Source organism: Bufo gargarizans, chromosome 1 (assembly GCF_014858855.1).
Source record: "Bufo gargarizans isolate SCDJY-AF-19 chromosome 1, ASM1485885v1, whole genome shotgun sequence".
Taxonomy (NCBI): domain Eukaryota; kingdom Metazoa; phylum Chordata; class Amphibia; order Anura; family Bufonidae; genus Bufo; species Bufo gargarizans.
In genome coordinates, this window is record NC_058080.1 from 684,868,441 (window position 1) to 684,890,225 (window position 21,785).

A 21,785-nucleotide genomic window follows, 5' to 3' on the forward strand; every position below is an offset into this window, starting at 1 on the left:
AAGATGGTTCTCATCTGTCCCTTTATTACTGGCAATAGCCATGCCCCCGTAGACAGAGAAGCATTGCAGGCAATGTTTCTTTGTCAGGTGAAAAGAAACTTTGGTCATAAAAACTTGATGTATTTGCTAATTTTTGGCTCAAAAGTGTTCCAATAGAAACAGTGGCGTAACTAGAAATGACTGGGTCCCCAGCAAACCTTTGAACGCCCCTCCCTCCAGCAACTTCTTTGCATCCCCCTACTTCCATGCAACCTCCACTCCTGGGAAAAGTCAAGATCGCTGTCTTAGACCAGGCCCGGCAGCTGCTCCATCTGTTTCCTATCCCTATATAATATATGTCATGTGACTCTATATACTTTCACAGTATATAATGTCATTGTATAATACAGTTGAGGGGGCCCTGAAAATAAAATCTTTTAGTTCTCCTCCTGGGTGGGCTCCTTCTCAAGTCAGGCCCCTTATAGCTACACCCCTTAATAGAAAATATCATCATCATGATCATTTCTACAAAAAATTGAAGAGAACTCATAGTAAGGCTGATGGCATTCTAGTTGCTGTATTATGTCCTCAACACTTGGACTCCCCAGAGTTCTATGAATGAATACTGAGATCATGGTAGGTTTTATGTAAAAATTATTTGCCAACTCTCTCAGAATGTTTGGTAAGCTCTTATTAAAAGATAGACATCCTGGACTCTCAGAAGAGCAGAACAGTCTACCAGGTGCCTGGCCTTGACAACATACTCCTCTGTCCTCGTTCCCAGTGGTGCCGGTTAGTGAAGAAGACTTCAGGAACAATGAGAGATTAGTGTCTGCAGAGTCTCTTCTGGGATCTATTTGAATAATAATGTTTTATGTACATTATTCATGTATAAGGTATAATAAAATATATTTAGTACTTTTTTAAGATCCTTGGGTCATTATTTCTTATTTATTTTCTTATTTTTGCTGAGCTTGAACAACCAGAACATTTGAGGTGGAGGTCTTCTGCGTGTTCTATATGCATGCAGTAAGTTACACAAACCAATGAAGGGTTTTTACATGCTGTGTCTTCATGCGACATAGTTACCTAATCTGGATAAACCCTAATAGCATCTGTTTCCGATTCTTCCTTAATCTCTGCTCAGGATTACTAGTTAACTAATTTCTAGGTTTATCAAATTTCATGCATGTAATGTGTTTCTGATGACATCAGTGCTCCGACTGTACAGCGGACAAACTAAATTTATATGCAAACCATTTATCTACACTTCTTTTCCCGTAAAGCTCTGTTCACATTAGGTTTCAGCCTTCCGGCAGAGGAGTATTTCCGATTTATGCCTCCCATAGAAGGCTCCAGCATATTCCATATTTTCGGCATACATCGCCCATAGGACCTATTGTAAGAAGACATATACCTTGTAGAATATATATTTTTACTGTATGCCTTTGCATGAAAGAGCTGAAGGATATCAAGGTTTTTTCTGTTGGATTTCATATAAACCAGACAGAAGAACTGAGGCATGTTCCATCAGACTCCATATGAAGCATTACTACTAGAGGAAAATGTCTCTGTACGTATAGCACCTGATGGAGCATGTATGGCTGCAAACGATAGCTGCATTGCTCTGTACTAAGATGCCATATATCCTCTCTGCACTGCCACACAAGCTCCATGTGCATGAGCACTTAATTTGTCTGTACTGTTTTTGGTGGAGACAACATTCATGCTTCTCTTACATGAAAGGGATGTGACAACAGTTTCAGACTTAGAGCTCCGTAGGTCCACCAGAGGAGATGATGCTAAGGGTTCCTTCCAAGTTGCAAGCAATTGGCTTCAAGTATATCTGTAAAGAATAAATCAAGGCAACTGGACTTACTGTAGAGTCCAGTTGCCTTGATTTATTCTTTACAGATATACCATGACCTGGATAAATGAGAACCTTCACAGACAATTGGCTTCAAGGTCATCTCCAAATAAGGGTGTTGGACCTTTGGGACCCATTTTTGTGTCAGAGCCTGGACCAACCAAAGGATCCTCCTGTACGTTGGTGGGGGAGTAGTGTACTTTGGTGGTAAGAGTATTCATTTTATTACCACCCCTTATTTCAGCATTTCACAGGCTAAATGAAATGTGTAGGGGAGCTCACCACTCTGCTTATCTGCTATCGTCTAGGTTAGGTGGTACAAGCACCATCATAGCTCTTTGCTTCCCATCACCATCATCTTTATATACAGCTTACCTTCTTGACTGAATATGCCCTTGTGCACCTATCACGTTAATGACTGCACTGGACACCATTACTACACAATATACAATGGCTCCATAGAAACCTGTAGAATGACACTTGTTGCATAGCAACAGGATCCACTTCCACAGGTCTAGTCCAGGACTGTTCACAGATGGCTCATCAAGGGTTAATCATAACTAAGGACAAATTCACAATTTCCATTTTGCTGCAGTTTTTTTGTGTTTATAATTTGTACTACAATTTTTGGCCTTGTTTTGTTCTTTTATATTAATTTATTGTGTATTTCCCAGTCTTGTGCTGCACTAAAATGTCAAACTGTGAACATAACCTATTGTATATGTGTGAAGAAAACTAAATAAGGACCACACAGGACTGATAAACATTAAGGGGGTAATTTATTAACCTGAAATCCCCCTATATTAGGCGTATTTCAGGGGCACATTGTGGCACAGCGTTTAGTTGCGCCTCAATCTGCAACTTTTTCCTGCTCACACCAGGTCTAAAAAAGTGGGCCAGCAGGTCCGTCTCATTCATCATTTTCTATGCCTGGTTTAGGCGTAGAAAATGGTCTAAATGTAAGCTAGCTAGAAAGCCGTTTTACATTTAGACTGGTGCCTCTACATAACTTTGCAATCCAGCACAGGGCCGTTTTAGATGCCAGTCTTAATAAATGACCCCCTAAGTATACTGTTTACTCCTTGTTAGGAGACATAGTTAACATATAATTGCTGAGGACTTTCCACTTTGTGCACAATAATCCATGTTTTGACCCTATAAAAAAAAAGTTGATTTGAGACTTCAGTAAAAGTAGACTTTAGGCATTTCTATTTGGAGCTGCTCCATCGCACTCTTCTAGACAGGGACCCATTTATTGCCCCAATTGCTCTGTTGATGTATTTCAGGCTGGCAGTTCAGGGGGGTGTTACCTTTCTTGGGTGGTGAGCCCTTCATGCTGCAGATCTTTCCCTATCATTCAGGGAGTGTGCCGTTTCTCAGCGGATGTGCTTGGATATCATTCCTATTCGCGGACCACTCATTGGAGATTCTCTGGAAATAAAATTTTCAGTGGTGCAGTGTCCTTGGATCACAGATGGCACACATTGAGGGCAAAAAACGGACACACACGGACCAAACATTAATTCTTCATGGGCATGGAAATGTGAATGAGGCCTAACATTTTCCAATAATTGTACAGCTCCGTGTGTTGATGTGGTACCCTAAAAAACGCCCAGACACTAGTTTAAATGTTCCATGTGAAATATTACATTACACTCTCCAGTCCATACACATAAAATATGCTATATTTTAGAAAGCCCCATAATATTAGGCTAGTGATCCCCGATGGAGTTCTAGTTGTATACGTAAATGTAGGGTGACAGTGGTCTGACATCGCTCCACCTGCTTCCTTGTGACTTACTTCATACTGATTTCCTCATTCTGCTCGTCATCTCCTGGACATTTCACCACATATGTAATATATCAGAATAAGCTGCCAGACCAGCTGCTGTTTTCTTCTTTGTGATCCAGGCAACGGGTGACTTGTGCGAAAAACAAGGCAAAGGGCTGCAAGTGTTTCCTTGGGCGCATCTAACCAACCACTCATCGAATGACTGACACCCAACGCTCATTCTGTACTGTTACTGGTGGCTGACATCACTCTCTTCATGGTCATGCCTCAGTGACACAGTGAAATCAACAGTAAACTTCTGATAATCTGTTACAAATACAAAAATAGCGCAATTTTCAGAATTTTAGAAGGGTTATCCAATAAGAATAGGAGGTCGTATTGACTGGCAAAAGAGCACATTTAGGGGTCTCTTTCTTGTCTGGGAAGCAATCTTTAGAAGAAATAAAATGGCCGCCGTCCTACTAATACATACAAAACCTGTCCTAATCACACAGCAGGGCAAGTTACTTCACAACACTGAGCTAAAGAGCTGCCTCATCCTCCTCTCTGCTCTACTTGTCAGGGATTATGATCCTGAATACAGATCTTTAGCTGAATCTCTGTAGCAATGGAGTTCATGAGGAGACATGAAATACAGAGAGGAGGTGGGGGATGTGAGTAATGAGCAGCAGCACTTGTATGCAGTCTCCATTACCACAGCCCCACATTACCACAGTCTGTCCTCTGTACTTCATAAGTATTTTCATTTTCTTAATTCCCGGAGAACCCCTTTAAGCTGCATCCAAGGCAAGTACCCTGAAAAGCTGGCTGCAGATGGATATTTGGCTTAGCTATTTTCCCTTGTCCCTAGGCTTGTCAGACTTAGGGCTCATGCACACAAATGTATTTTCTTTCCATGTCCGTTTCCATTTGTTTGCGGACTGTATGCGGAACCTTTCCTTTCAATCTGTCCGCCCAAAAAACCGGAAGTTACTCCGTGTGCATTCCGTTTCCGTATGTCCTATTATTGTCTGCATCGCGGACATGGATAGTACTGTTCTATTAGGGACCAGCTGTTCCGTTCTGCAAAATACGGAACGCACATGGACGTCATCTGTATTTTTTGGGGATCAGTTTTTTAGGGACCACAAAATACATACGGTCGCGTGCATGAGCCCTTAGACTCATAGGGAAACCCTTCCAAAAGGTGGTGCTGGCGAGACCTCTTTCCCATAGAGCTACCTCTGTGCATATTATTTTCCCATGAAACATTGCCTCTAAATCTCAACACACATCTGGTCTCCTTAAAAGGGTGTTCTAAGACTTTACTACTGACGACCATCCTCAGGATAGGACATCAGTATCTGATTGATGGGGGTCTGACACTCGGACACCCCGCTGATCACCTGTTTGAGAAGACACCAGTGCTAGTAGTAGTGCCGCAGCCTTCTCTCAGCTCACCAAGCGCAGCACCGTACAGTGTATAGCGGTTTTGCTTGGTATCGCAGCTCAGCCCTGTTCACTTCATGTGACCAGTAAATGTCCTGGACTAGGGTCGTAGCTAAAGGCTCATGGGCCCTGGTGCAAGGGTTCAGCTTGGACACCCGTCCCTCAGTGCTTTGTGGCCAGGGAAGCACATAGCCTTCGTGCTGCCTGAGGAAAAAACTGAAATGGCACCCCCCCCACCCCATTCCAAATTCTTGAACTAACCTTGACTCCAGCCAGAGGTGTAACTTGACCAGCTTGCACTTTCTATAATACCAGTGTCTTCTTATGCGCCACAAGGTTCTTTGGGCCCCTTCAGTCTACTGGGCCCGGTAGCGACATCTGAACCCCCTATTACTACACCCTTGGCCTGGACTAGGTTGCGAAAAGGCCCCAGCTCTCCTGCGAGTGCAGATGCCTTCTCAAACATCTGATCGGCAAGGGTCCTGGGTGTTGGACCCCCACCGATCAGATACTGATGAGCTAATAGTAAAGGCTCTGAAAATCCCTTTAAGGAGAGCCAGGACCCCCCCTCGCCAAAGTATTTTATGTACAGTAGATTTAAAGGTATATTGTATAATATATATATATATATATATATATATATATAGCATTATGATCAATGGGGGTCTTGTGTTTGGAATTTGGGAACTAGGTCCCTTCAGTTTGTTTTACCTACACCAGGTCCACCTGCCAGCCCGCCCCCACATAACACCCCCCACCCTAGTGCAGAGAACTTCAACACAGTTCAATTTAAAGTTGTAGCTCCCTGCACGGCTGGAGGGTAACAGCATCATTGTGCGGGGCAAATCTATGGAGCCACAGCGTGGACCCCCTGCCAGTCAGGAAGTCAATGATATACAGTGATCCTTCGAGATACAATGGCCTCAGGATACAATATTTTCAACATACAATGGTCTTTTGTGACCCATCTTAAGTTGAAACCAGACTTAACATACAATGTCTCAGACCCAGATCCAACCAATCAAGGTAACTTCTCTGGTAAATATCTGTATTAGTTGCTATTTAGCAGCTAGTCCCGATTTTAATATGCAAGGACTTGTTTTATCTGTCTTAGTTATCTTAATTTTCTCTCATCTTGGATGACATTTTGGGGCTTTCGAACCAATTACTCAAGTTACAATGGTTTCAACATACAATGGTCGTCCTGGAACCAATTAATATTGTAACTTGAGGGACCACTGTATTCTAATGACATATTCATATGACATTCCTTACCTTGCTATGGTGGGAATTATTGTAGTAATATTTGGGAGCGCATGATTGATATGACAGAGAACTGCTTCCAAAAGAGCTTGCAACCTAGTTTCAGAAAAGGTAACATAATCAGTAGTTTCTGATGACATTTTGTATTGTTCACTGATTATATATGTGATCATTAGTAATAGTTGGGGCTGTCCTGCCAGTCTTCAGTCTTCTTCCATGCTCCGCACCTCTCCATTGTAAGATCTAGGCGCTGGGCCGGTCTACTCTAGGACTTCTTCTGTATACTGTTATTGTTATGTTGTCAGGAGCACAGATTGCTTATGTATCTATTCCAACAAGACTCTGACCTGTATCAGCGCACCCATGAAACTCTATGAGGATCCATAAAAATACCCGAGTGACATCACCAACATCTGTTTTGCTGCTTGGATTCAAAGTGCCGTATTTGCGAAAAGGGTGGTATGGAGCCTGACTGACAATGCTCAGGCTTCATTCTTCTCTCTTCTGTGCAACATGTAAGCGCATACATTCAATGGAGAGGATTAAAATAGTTTCTTTTTTTTCTATTCATACTTAGACGTTGAGTAATTCTGCATACCACATCCCAGGAAAGGAATGTTTTACATGCATAAATGCTATTCTGTCCCTTTAAATCTAGGATCGTTCTCTGTATCATAAATGTCTTTATTGTGTGGATGGAGAATGAGCCAAAAAGGGGTGGTCTGGTCCATTTTCAAATGTCCTATCGGACCCCTCTAATAGCCAGAGTGGAGAACAGCAGCAAAGCCCGCTTCTCTGGCTGGATGTGTGTTAGTCTCAGTTCACATCTACATTGATGCAAATGCCAGAAACAGTAGCGCAGCATGCAGCACAAATTCCCTTGTTAGGATGCTGAACACCAGGGCGAACCCTGTAATGGTCATTGGCTTCCATCCGGTGCCATTGGTGTCCATCATGTAAGAGCTCCAGCACTGCGTCAGTAATTGATTTCAATGCAGATTTAAGGCTGGGGCGACAGGCGACTGGCATGTGTCATATTACGACACCATGGACAATTATTAGATGCAATGTCGCAATGTGACATCACAATTTTCATGTTGCATGACGCGTCGCTCTGCTTCTTTTCCTTGCTGTTGGAGTATTCTGTTCATGTATTGATGGACTAAAGTGTGCTGTCCGCATCCGTGGTTCCGTTCCGTGGCTCCGCGGAAAAGATAGAGCATTTCCTATTCTTGCAAGAATAGGCATTTTCTATTATGGTTGCGGCCATGTGCTGTCCGCAAATTTTGGAGCGCACATGGCAGTTACCCGTGTTTTGCAGATCCGCAAAGCACTACGGCCGTCTGAATGGGCCCTAAGGTGCATCAGATACGGCAGGCATTGCCAGATACTGCCGTTTACTGCCAGACCCCATGTGATGGTTATTGTCCTTGTGAAACCCGCCACTCATACAGGAAAGTGGCCATTATAGGCTAAGGGGTCCAGTGGTGAACGCCAGTGTCTGGCATGGTGCAGTAAACTCCATCTGCCAGATCAGGTTACCGGAGATGTGAATGTAGCCTAAGGCCTAGTTCACACGAACGTATGGCTTTTATAGTTTTTTGCGGTCCGTTTTTCACTGATCCGTTGTTCCGTTTTTGAGTACCGTTGTGTTTCCGTTTCCTTACTGTTTTTCCGTATGCCATGTACAGTATACAGTAATTACATAGAAAAAATTGGGATGGGCATAACATTTTCAATAGATGGTTCAGCAAAAACGGAACAGATAAGGAAGACATACGGATGCATTTTCGTATGTGTTCCGTCTTTTTTGCGGACCCATTGACTTGAATGGAGCCACGGAAAGGGATTTGCGGGCAATAATAGGACATGTTCTATCTTTCAATGGAACGGAAAAATGGAAATACGAAAACGGAATGCTTGGGCCTAGTTCACACAAAAGTTTTTTTTGCGAGTGTACGGGACATTTTTTTGTGTTCCGTATACGGTACCATTCATTTCAATGGTTCTGCATTAAAAACGAAATGTGTTCCGTAAGCATTCTGCTTTCCATATTTCCGTTTTTCCGTTCCGTTGAAAGATAGAATATGTCCTATTATTGCCCGCAAATCACGTTCCGTGGCTTCATTCAAGTCAACGGGTCTGCAAAAAAAACCGGAACACATACGGAAATGCATCCATATGTTTTCCGTATCCGTTCCGTTTTTGCTGAACCATCTATTGAGAATGATATGCCCAGCCCAATTTTTTCCATGTAATTACTGTATACTGTACATGGCATACGGAAAAACGGACCGTAAAACACAACGGAAACAAAAAAAAAAGAAACATCAGATCCGTGAAAAACGGACCGTAAAACACTGAAATAGCCATACTGTAGTGTGAAAGAGGCCTAAGTTTACTGTGTGTTTTCCCTTTGCTGGATAAAAATGCACCATAAACCAAGATATTTAGCAAAAACGGCAAACAAGCAAGTTTTCTGTCCAGATGTGATGTGTGGTGAGAACGCAGATCATCCAGACTGAATCCTGACCATTCATCTCAATGGATATGTGTACATGACCATTATTTTTCATGGATCATCTTTGCGTTCAGGAAAAAGAAAAAAAATCGCAGCACGTTATATATTTTGCGCTTTTCATGCAGCTCTAGCTCCATAGAAGTGAATGTGGTGTGTGTGAAAAACAGAAGACATCCGGAAGTAATGTGTTTTTGTGCATTTTTTCTTCACAAGCTTGAAAAACGCATCAAAACTGATTGTATCCGCACAGAAAAAACGCACACACGCAGTCAAAACTGATTGTATCCGCACAGAAAAAACGCACACACGCAGTCAAAACTGATTGAACTTACATGCAAAACCATCTGTATTTTCCTGAACAGATCCTGCCACAATCCGTATCACTCATGTGAAAGAGGCCTTGGGGCTCATGCACACGGCTGTTGTGCGGCCGTTCTGTCCATTGGAAACCGCATTTTGTGGCGGCCGGGATGGATCCAGACCCATTCAACTTGAATGGGTCCGTAATCCGTCCGCACCGCAAAAGAATATAATTTTTTTTATTTTTTTTGCGGTGCGGAGGCACGGCCAGAAACACCACGGAAGCACTCCGTAGTGCTTCCGTGGGGTTCCGATCTGTGCTTCCATTCCACACCGCACCGCATCTCCGGGTTTGCGGACCAAGTCAAAAGAATGGGTCTACATCCGTGATGCGAATCCGCATATTTTTTTAGTGCTTCTTTTTTTTTTTAAGCAATGGGTGTTGGCCTCAATACAAAGCTGAATTTTCAGCTTAAGGTTTTTAAAGCAGATCTGCGCCAAAAAAACGCATGGACTGTTTTTTTCTGCTTTCTATTCATTTCTATGGGAGTTTTAGCGCTGATTCTGCCCCAAGATAGGGCACCCTGCTTCTTTTTTCCACGTGTTAAAAATAAAATAAGCAAGCTTTTCGAAATTAATGGGAGGCTGTTCTGAGGCTTTTTTGGAGCTGATTTTGAGGCAAAAAGGGCAGAAATCAGCGCCAAAAAACTCCATGTGAATGGGCCCTTACAGATAACAAATTATGATCTACTGATAGGGTAGGCTGAGTGACAAGTTGGGAACACAGCTCTGCTTCATCTGTACATACTAGGCCAATGGTTGAGCTTGAGACGCGTAGCGGAAACCGATGAGCTCCTTTATGGACGTAGACCAATATGAGTGAATGAATCCACTACAGAATATCAAATATAATAAATCACATCAAATAATAAATCTATGTAACAAGTCTCTGAGATTTTCCACGTGTCTTATGATCTCTACTATGTCACCGTCTATTTAAATAGCGCCTCAATTTGGTCTCATACATTATGCAAGTGTTTTTTATCCTGAGGTCAGTGTGTGATTATAGCCGGGACATGTCTTCTTGATATTTAAGAGGCGATGAGATCTATTTGTACCGCTTCACGTAGTCACATTATGACTTGCAAAATTAAACTTAGCATCTGGAAAGCATATTCCAGTTTTCTGATGTGCGGCTGAGTGGTCAACACCATATTGTCTGCCGCACCTTTATTATAACATTGCTGCAATGGGAGAGAGGTATCAGTACTGGGAAAATGGAGCTGTCCTCCATAGCAACCAATCAGATTCCAGCTTTCTTTCTTCAGCAGCCCCATTTTCAATAAAAGCTGCAGCCTGATTGGTTGCTCTGGTGAACAGCTCCTTTGATAACTCTTCCTCATTGTGTCCATGAATGACTCCATCTTTTGTCATGGACTCCTGTCCCAGAAGGCGGACCAAAAGGGTGGTTTTTGGTGGTGGGGCCTCCATGTGTGTTCCTGAGGGGGTTGCTACTGTATGGGGGTCATTTATCAAATTGGTTTAAATTAGAACTGGCTTAGTTGCCCATAGCAACCAATCAGATTCCACCTTTCATTTTCCAAGGGAGCTGTCAAAAATAAAAGGTGGAATCTGATTGGTTTCTATGGGTAACTAAGCCAGTTCTATTTTACACCAGTTTGATAAATGACCCCATATGTACTGTATTTTCCTGGCATTTAATGAAATGCATGTGTTCCTTACAACATTTTTGTACATGGTTTTCCTTGCTTTTTTTTCCCCCAGATTATTTTTCTATAGAAAAATTGCACCAAAGGAGCAAAAAAAATTAAAATAAAAAAATTAGGCCTAATGCCTATTGACATTTCTGCCACCCAGTTTACAATGTGCTGTTCTATGGTCCATTACTAGTAGTAGTCCCGGCCCCTGACATGCCCCCGCCCCTGTCGCGACCAACTGGCAGACACGGCGCAAAGTCAGCTTTGTGACACAATATTATCGCCCGGCCAGACAGAACAGGGTACTCGCGACTCTTTAAAATGGTCGCAAGTTCCTTAGTAAATGTGCCCCTTTATGTGGTGTATTTTTTGGAGGATTCTTCTGCCATGTGCATTCCGTTTCTGTATGTCCGTATTTCCGTTCCGCAAAAAAATAGAACATGTCCTATTATTGTCTGCATTACGGATAAGGATAGGACTGTTCTATTAGGGGCCAGCTGTTTCATTCCGCAAATTATGGAATGCACACGGACGTCATCTGTATTTTTTGCAGATCCGTTTTTTGCGGACTGCAAAATACATACGGTCGTGTGCATGAGACCTAGCATTATCCTGGAGAACCCCTTTAAATCTATCTGTTTATAGGACAGCTGGATGAGAACTAAAACAGTTGCCACTACAGGTCCTCGGTAGGTTGCAACCCAACTTTCTTGGACCTCTATATGGTAAATCACGATTTACCACAGTTTGTGCTAGACTCTGTGGGTCCCTTCCACATTGGATTTTCCAGTCTTCTGAAGTATTGTTTTCCACTAGCACTATTTTCAAGACCTCTGAATGCTGTCACTGATTACTGAATGTGTGCTCGTGTATGTTAGCTTGCCTGTGCTAGATACAACTGTACCAAACGCACAGCTTTGACACCTATTAGGGTTAAACAGGATATCAGCCTGGATATAGATTGGCTCTCCTTGGTGGCAATACCCCATGGAAAAATAATATGCCAAGAGCTATCTCCCAGGCAAAGAGAATCTGCTCGCTAGCGCCATCTTTTGGAAGTGGCTCTCTATGAGTGAAAGGGCTTGTTCACACGACCGTTGCCCCTCTATTTCCCCTCCTTTGCCGTATTGCGGCTCTCATACGGCGGGTCCGCAATACCCGGGGCACCAGCTGTGTGCATTCCGCATCACAGATGCGGACCCATTCACTTGAATGGGTCCGCAAATATGAAGATCCGGTGTGAAACGGAACGGAAGCACAGAACGGAACTCCACAGAAGCACTACGGAGTGCTTCCTGGGGTTCAGTTCCGTGCCTCCGCACCGCAAAAAGATAGAACTTGCTCTATCTTTTTGCAGAACGGACGGATCGCGGACCCATTCAAGTGAATGGGTCCGTGATACGCATGCGGCTGCCCCATGGTCGGTGCCCGTGCATTGCGGAACGCAATTTGCGGTCCACAGCACGGGAACGGGCAGCACACGGTGGTGTGAACAAGCCCAAAGTCTGACTTTAAAAGGCCTTGGGACATAAGGGAAAAGAGATTTTCGCTTTAGGTGTTTTTACTTCGTGTCCCAAGGCTTCCTAAAAAGTCAGGCTTTGACTCCTAGGGAGCCACTTCCAAAAAAAGGCAGTTCTCTTTGCCTTGGACATAAATTTTTGCATAGCCTCTGGATATCAATGGCAATCTTTCTGTTCACTCACAGCAAGCATAGATCTTGAAAATGGTGAGGAATTTAAACACAAAAAGAGTATCTTGTATTTTTAACTATACTAAGTAAGCCGCTTGGTCATTTCTTATTATCTATGCCAGTTTGGGAGGTGACTCATTTAGCGCCATGTACGACAAAAAACTGGAGCACGTTATACCATAAGTCAAGCTTCTGGCGCACGGAAAGCACAATTTATTAAGAGGTGTGCACCTATTAAAATATTGGCCGGATCTTTCTCCAGGGGGGTTTTTACCTAGGGTACGACCATATGGCGCGGTAGTGACATGGTTGCTACATGGCCACGTTGCAGCCAAGAACTAGGTGGCCTTACAGGCTGCAGTGGGTTCTAGTTAAACTATTGAGCAGTTAGTCTGCACTGTTTAATGCCTGCACGGCACCCACAGACCGACTAAGCAATGCTGACTCATTAGTTTAATTATGACCCCCTGCAGCCTGTATGGCCGCACGGTTCTTGACCACAGCTTTGATTGCACCGTATGGTGGTACCCTAAGGCTTTTTGCACACGGCCGTTGGGCTCCCATGAACGTATTGCGGGCCGCATACGGCGGTTCCACAATACACGGAGCACCGGCCGTTCCGCAATTCTGGATTTGCGGACCCATTGAAGTGAATGGGTCTGCATCCGTGATGCGGAATGCACACGGAACTGTGGCCGTGTATTGCAGGCTGCAATACAGCCACGGATCCCACACGTTCATGTGAACTAGGCCTAAGACTGGTGTTCAAAATGGCCCCCAGTGTGTGCATAGGACGCCAGCCTGGTGGCACCATAACGCACAGCCTGTAGCTTCAGGACTAGTTCACACAAACTTTTTTTTGCGAGTGTACGGGTCGTTTTCTTTGTGCTCCGTATATAGTCCGTATACTGAACCATTCATTACAATGGTTCCGCAAAAAAAACGGAATGTACTCCGTATGCATTCTGTTTCCGTATTTCCGTTCCCTTGAAAGATAGAACATGTCCTATTATTGCCCGCAAATCACGTTCCGTGGCTCCATTCAAGTCAATGGGTCCGCAAAAAAGACGGAACACATACGGAAATGTATCAGTATGTCTTCCGTATCCATTCCGTTTTTTTCTGAGCCATCTATTGAAAATGTTATGCCCAGCCCAATTTTTTCTATGTAATTACTGTATACTGTACATGTCATACGGAAAAACGGAATGGAAAAACGGAAAGGAAACGGAAACACAACGGAACTCAAAAACAGAACAACGGGTCCGTGAAAAACGGAACGCAAAAAACTATAAAAGCCATACGTTCGTGTGAACTAGGCCTCACTCTGTTCTTTCTTTTCAGTGCAGCCAGAAACTTGGAAAAGCTCAGACGCAGAATCATTTCTTGAGTAAAGTTGTATTTATAGGAGTTTTCTAAGAACAACATAAATGAGTTTAGAAAGTGAATGTGCAGCTTTGTAAACAGAGAACAAGTGGCTGCATCCCTTGTAATCTATTGTACCGCTTCTTCCCGACAACTACCCTGATTGAGTCATCGGCAGGAAAATCTCCATATAATTGTTATGGAAATCACAGCAGCACAGTGTGTACATCGAGCCACCCGTACGTCGTGTATTGGAGTCATTTTTTTACTCACAACTGTTATGAAGAGACGTAGGTGAGCGTGTACCTGAATAGTATTACAGCTTGTAAAAAGGGGGACGCTAAGTCAATTTTGGAAATGGCACCTAAATGTTCTCTAGCGCAGCCCCTGCACGTCAGGAATAGACAACAATATGTGACGTGATGCACTGCGCTCATAAACAGACCTGAATGTACCTGTGGAGTGGGATAATATATTCACATTGCTGTTGTATAAGGCATTCAAGGCACTACTAACACTGATGAGGCCTCCGCTCGCAACGTCCTAGTCTTACCAAGATTACGGGTTCATTACCCCTTTAGGCCTCATGCACACGCGTGTCCGTATTGTGGTCCGCAGATCATGGACATCTTCCGTGTGCAATCCGAATTTAGACAGCACACAGATGACATCCTTGTGCTGTCCGTTTTTTTTTTTTTTTGGGGGGCGGGGGACCCATAGAAATGAATAGATCCACGTGCAATCCGCAAAAAAATGCGGATCAGACACCGCTATCAAATCCAGTTGTGTGCATGAGGCCTGTACATGAGAGACACTTCCAAAACTGATTTTGGTATGAGATACAGTATTAGTGAAGCCATTTAGATGGGCATGGACTTGGACGGACACGTCTGGAACACCACTAATAGGGCATAGGGGCAGAGGAAGTCCTGGGACAACAGGACTGACCCCCCCCCCCCCCTCAAAGGGCTCCTCTCCGAGTAGTCAGTTGGGTTGGGGACAGTTCTGTTGCCTCCATATCGCCCTCCCCAGTCCCAAATTGTATTTTAGATACTGTATAGTGTGGGTTCACACCTGACTAATCGGCTGTAGATTTTCAGCAGTAGAAAATCTGCAGCATTTGTGCTTCTAATGTGCAGCAGAAAAAAACGCACCAAGGGGCGCATGCACTGCAATGAAATCCGTCGTATAAATTGATATGCTACAGATTTAACATCCGCCCCACAGGTCACTTTCTGCTGCAGATGTTTTCTGCCACGTGTGGCTGAGAATTTCTGAAAGCTCATTCACTTCCGCACAAAAATCTCCAACAGCAAATCCACAGCCTGATGATGATGGTCATAAGCAGCGATGCTTCTTCTTTGGAGACCAAGGCCTCATATGCACAACCATATTACAGCTGTACTCTGCCTCTGCATTTCCCCTACTTAATATGGTGGCATGCTCAAAGTTTTTTTTTATGCTGCATGAATCCTCTAGAAAAAAATAAAAATAAAATTCATGCCATGTTCCATCGCAGCACCCAATGGAGTATCATAAGGGTATGTTCACACGTGTAGGCTTTGATCAGGTTTTTAGATGCAGTTTTTGAAGCTAATACCTGGAGTGGAAAGGAGAAGGAGTCTTGTCTTTAAGGGTACATCTACACGACGACATTTGACGCGCAACATTTTGTTGCACTAATATTGCGCGACAATTTTTATAATGACAGTCTATAGTGTCGCACTGCAACATGCAACATGCTGCGACTGCGACGCAACAGTCACAAAAAATCCATTTGAGATGGATTTTCCTGCGACTGTTGCGTTGCAGTCGCAGCATGTTGCATGTTGCAGTGCGACACTATAGACTGCCATTATAAAAATTGTCGCGCAACATTAGTGCAACAAAATGTTGCGCTACAAATGTTACAGTGTAGTTGTGCCCTATCTGTCGCGCGACAAATGTCGTCGTGTAGACCTAGCCTTATACTTTTTTCTCTTTTTGTGATCTATACCTGATGTTGACTTCAGAAACTCCCTGATGAAAATCTGAATACAGTGTAAGGGATCGCCTCTTATTTGGGGGTCATTCTCACAGATACGACTTTAGGACACCAGGTTTCAGGTCCAAACCGTGCATTTATTGTGCACCTCCAACCAACACAGGTTCTCATGAAGTCGCAGCTTCACCTAACACATGTGACAGCCACATAAAATAATAAACACTCGCCCGTCCAGGCTCTAACTAACGCAGAGTTTCCTGACTCACCTAAGTCCCTGTTCACACCCTGTGAACACACGCGGCTTTCTCAGCCAATGTCCCACAGCCTCCTGGCTGTACAGAGCACAGTACGCACACTGCCTCCAGTCCAGTGTCTCAGCACACGTGGGGAATAGTGGTCTGTCAGCCATCCTGGCTTGGACCACACAGCGCCTCCAGGCCTCTGTCCACAGGCAACACACTCCCCCTTTTCTGACACTCTGGGAGGTGCTTTGTGCCAGGCTGATTACCTCCAGCTTCTCTCACATGTGGACCGAACGATCCACCCCTTCCTTGCCTCTAACCTGAGTGAGACCTGTCACTGTCTCACAACAGCCATAGGCCACTTTCACACGGTAAATATTTGCCCGTTATTTTCAGTATTTATAAGCCAAAACCAGCCAAAAGGTATACTGGGAATAGGTGTGCCTCTTTTGTTTTGGACCGGTTCCTGGTTGTGGCCAGGGCCGGTGCAAGGATTTTTGCCAACACAAGCGAAGCTACATTTTGGCGCCCCCCCCCCCCCACGCTTCTCCAATCTGTGGTCCTGGTATCTTCTCTCTGCTTCAGACAATGGCTGGTTTAAGGACCATATTTTTCGCCCTCTAAGACACACCAAGGTTTTAGAGGAGGATGATAAGAAAAAAATATTTTCCATTACACCTCAGGTCAGACTAGCAATCAGACCCCCAGTGTTAATCAGACCTCAGCTAACAGCCCCAATCAGACCCCCAATGTTAATCAGACCTCAGATCAGAACCCCATGTCAGACATCATCCCCCAGCCATCAGCCCCCAATGTCAGCCATCAGACCCCCATGTCACATTTCTCCCCCTCCATGTCACATTTTTCCGCCCTCCCCCAGGGTGCGCCCTAAGGCGGCCGCTTGGTCTGCCTTATGGTAGCACCGGCCCTGGTTGTGGCTTACAAATACTGGTGCAAAATACTGACGGTGTGAACATGGCCCCGAGTGACAGTGGCCTCTATGTGCTGCCATATGGCATCCGGTGGTGTGCATGAGGCCTCTTTACATGAATCTGTTCATAGTAACCACGGACCATAACACAATTCTATGACGGAATGCATAACAGAGATGCCTTTAGAGATATTCCGTTATTCGTTCCATCATGATACAAGTCTATGGACTGCAAAGCGGATCCGTCCCGTTTCCGTTATGCAGGGGAGTCCTCTCGGGACGGATCCGTTTTGCAGCCTATAGACTTGTATTATGACGGAATGACTAACGGAATATCTCTAAAGGCATTCCGTCATAGAATAATGAAAATATGAAATTCGCTCATCTCTAATTATTATCATTACTATTAATATTTATAAAAGTATTATTTTTATTTTATTAAATAATGAGCGTTGGAGGTCATCCACCTGGAACTACACATCCCAGCATGCCTTTATTCAGGAGCCCAGCTAGGGGAGGTATTTGGTCGTGGTCCCCAGTCTCTGTGTTCCATGTGGGGCACTGAGCCACTTTTCCTAGGCTACGGTACTGTAAGTACTGTAGACACAGGGGTAGGGTAACCAAATAAGCATTTGCCCTGGAAGAAGCTACGTATTATTTTTCCACATCCGATACGCATTTTTTGCTGATTGGATGCAGACCCATTCATTTCATTGGAGCTAAAAAACGCCATGCTGTGGATGCGCAGTTTGTGGAATGCAAAATAAATATGGTGGTGTGCATGAGGCCTTACTATATGGTTGAATATGTAAAGCAGATGTCATGACCCTGTACAGTAATATACAGCGCCATAAAGTGAATAGGGTCCGTCATCATCTTGTGTGTAATCATGCCTACGCCATTTCTATCTACATCTATATGCACCTTTGTCCTTGTGAAATGTAGAACACGTGCTCTATACGGTGTGCATTGAAAATGTGTCTCTCCCCTTCATATACATAGCGTAACTGTAGGACGGTGTGCTGTCTGCATCTTTTGCGGCCCTATTGAATTGAATGTGTCCGCACCTGTTCCACAAAGTTGCGGAACGGATGCTGACCCATACATACGGGCATCTGAATGAGCCCTAAGGTTCCGCTGGGCCGGTTAACAGCTCCGTTAGCTAGATAGTGGGCATCCGTATTGGTACATTTACTCTATGGTACAATGGGGCACATGTATGAATGAGAAAGGACAGCCCGCGTGGTGGCAGTGCTGTAACTATGGGGGCCGCATGGGGTCCTGGTGTCAGCATAATTGTTGAAAAATGAAAACGTCTAAAACTTTCTTATACATTTTACTGTTCAGTTCATAATTTTCAAGATCTTTTCTTTCTGTCAGTGAATGAACTTCATTCTAGATGTTTAATACAGTGGGGGAGATTTACAGGTTCACATCACCATTTCATTTTCCATTCGTCTGAACCGTCAGAAGAGCAGAAAAAAAAATGGCTCCTCTAAAAAAAAAAAATTAGATCCTGAGTATCCATTATTCACATTTTGCAGCCTTTTTTTTTGCCATTTGTGTCTGAAATCTGTTTTTAGAACGAAAATAAAAAAAAACATAGGAACTGCTTGTGTTTGTTTTTCCATGCCACGTACAGTTTTCATGGTTAGAAAAACACCAATAAAACCACAAAAGTGCAGTAAAACACCACAAAAAATGTGTGAACCCAGCCTTAGGGTCCATTCACACGTCCGTGTGTTTTGCAGATCCACGGATCCGTAAAACACGGACATCGGCGATGTGTGTTCCACAATTTGCGGACCGCACATTGCCGGCATTCTCATAGAAAATGCCTTTTCTTGTCCGCAATTGCGGACAAGAATAGGACATGTTCTATATTTTTTGGGATCGGAATTGCGGACCCGGAAGTGCGGATCCGCAATTCCGGATCCAGGCAGCACATCGTGCTGCCCCATAGAAATTAATGGGTCCGCAATTCCGTTCCGCAAAATGCGGAATGAAATTGCGGACGTGTGAATGGACCCTTAGGCTTCTTTCACACGACTACACATGGCTTTTTCAGTATTTTGCGGACCGTTTTTCACGGATCCGTTGTTCCGTATTTTCTTTTCCTTTCTGTTCCGTTTTTCCGTATGGCATATACAGTAATTACATATAAAAAATTGGGCTGGGCATAACATTTTCAATGGATGGTTCCGCAAAAACGGACGGATACGTAACACATACAGAATACATTCCGTATGTGTTCCGTTTTTTTTTGCGGACTCATTGACTTGAATGAAGCCACCGAACATGATTTGCGGGCAATAATAGGACATGTTCTATCTTTCAACAGAACGGAAATACGGAAACGGAATACATTCTATTTTTTTTGCAGAACCATTGAAATTAATGGTTCCATATACAGACCGTATACGGAACGCAAAAAACGGCCCACAAACGGAATAAAAAACGGTCGTGTGAAAAAGGTCTTCAGTGCGTTTCTGCACCAAATCTGCACAAAAATCTGCATGTGTTACGTGCGGTTTTTGCTGCGGATTTACTGTGGACCTCACCCTTGCATTGCTAAAGCGGGAAATCTGCACAAAAGAACTGGACAAACACGGCGGGTCAGTTTCCGCACGGAACAAAAAAAATGCAAAGTGTACTTAAGATTTGTGAAATCTCATACACTTTTCCGGTACTGTATTATGCTGCGGTTTTCCATGTGTTTAATCCGCAACGTGATAAAAAACTGAAGGTTTACAAACAACATCTCCTAGCAACCATCAGTGAAAAACGCATCGCACTCACACTTGCTTGCGGATGGAATGCATTTTTCACGCAGCCCCATTCACTTCTTTGGGGCCAGGGCTGCGTGAAAAACGCAGAATATAGAACATGCTCTGATTTTTACGCAACGCAGAAGTGATGCGTGAAAAAAACGCTCATGTATACAGACCCATTGAAATGAAAAGGGTCAGGATTCAGTGAGGGTGCTATGCGTTCACGTTACACATTGCACCCGCGCGGAAAACTCGCTCGTGTGAAAGGGACCTCACAGTCCCTGCATAGTGACTGGATGGGAGCACCTCTGAGCAGGGGAAAAAATATGATAGTCGTGGGATAGGCAAATCCAATAAAATGCTGCACCATCATCACGGGTATGAATACTGTAGGAATACTCTTTTATAGGGGTTCTGCAGTTATTTTAAACTGATGATCTTTCCTCTGGATGGTTCTGTTCACTTAAATGGAGCTTAGCCCCGCTCAGGCCAGTGATACTAGTGGTGATGTCACTGGGCCTGCGGTAAACAGCGAGAAGGCCGCGGCGCTACTGCCTTCTCAAATAGCTAATCAGCTTGGATCCCGGGTGTCGGACCCCCGCCGATCAGATGCTGATGATCTATCCAGAGGAAAGATCATCAGTTTAAAATAACTGCAGAACCCCTTTAAGCCTCAGGAAGCAAATCATTCACTGACAGCAAGCAAAGATTGTTAAAATGGTGAGGAATTGAAACACACAACACAGAAAATCCCTTTAAGGGCTTCATGCACACCAAGGTATTTTCTTTCTGTGTTTGTTCAGTTTTTTTGCAGACCGTATGCGGAACCATTCATTTAAATGGGTCCCCCCAAAAAACGGAAATGTGTGCGTGTCCGTTCTGCAAGAAAAAAATAATATAGAACGTGTCCTATTATTGTCCAGACAAGGATAGGACTGTTCTATTAGGGGCCAGCTCTTCCGTCCCACAAAATACGGAATGCACACGGACGTCATCCGTATTTTTTGCGGATCCGTGTTTTGCACACTGCAAAATACATACGGTCGTGTGCATGAGCCCTACTTGACATGGTGCAGCCTGTGAGCATTGTGTGCGGATAGAAATAAATGATCGCATGCCTCCCATTCTTCTCCTTCTGTGCGGTGTGCATGTGGCCCCACGTTCAGGCTGGGCTGTGACAGTCTTGGCTCCTCTGCTCAGATCAGTGTGCATGTGGCCCCTGGGCTGTGACAGTCTTGGCTCCTCTCCCCAGATCAGTGTGCATGTGGCCCCATGTTCAGGCTGGGCTGTGACAGTCTTGGCTCCTCTCCCCAGAGCAGTGTGCATGTGGCCCCTGGGCTGACAGTCTTGGCTCCTCTCCTCAGATCAGTGTGCATGTGGCCCCTGGGCTGTGACAGTCTTGGCTCCTCTCCCCAGATCAGTGTGCATGTGGCCCCACGTTCAGGCTGGGCTGTGACAGTCTTGGCTCCTCTCCCCAGATCAGTGTGCATGTGGCCCCTGGGCTGTGACAGTCTTGGCTCCTCTCCCCAGATCAGTGTGCATGTGGCCCCTGGGCTGTGACAGTCTTGGCTCCTCTCCCCAGATCAGTGTGCATGTGGCCCCTGGGCTGTGACAGTCTTGGCTCCTCTCCCCAGATCAGTGTGCATGTGGCCCCTGGGCTGTGACAGTCTTGGCTCCTCTCCCCAGAGCAGTGTGCATGTGGCCCCTGGGCTGTGACAGTCTTGGCTCCTCTCCCCAGATCAGTGTGCATGTGGCCCCTGGGCTGTGACAGTCTTGGCTCCTCTCCCCAGATCAGTTTGCATGTGGCCCCTGGGCTGTGACAGTCTTGGCTCCTCTCCCCAGATCAGTGTGCATGTGGCCCCTGGGCTGTGACAGTCTTGGCTCCTCTCCCCAGAGCAGTGTGCATGTGGCCCCTGGGCTGTGACAGTCTTGGC

General features: G+C 44.6%; 1 protein-coding gene across 8 annotated transcripts in view; it reads left to right on the plus strand.

Annotated features, from left to right (window-relative positions):
- PDE4D (phosphodiesterase 4D) overlaps nucleotides 1-21,785 on the plus strand; it is a 1,010,209-nt gene that overhangs the window by 898,936 nt on the left and 89,488 nt on the right. The gene's annotated exons all lie outside the window — the stretch shown is intronic.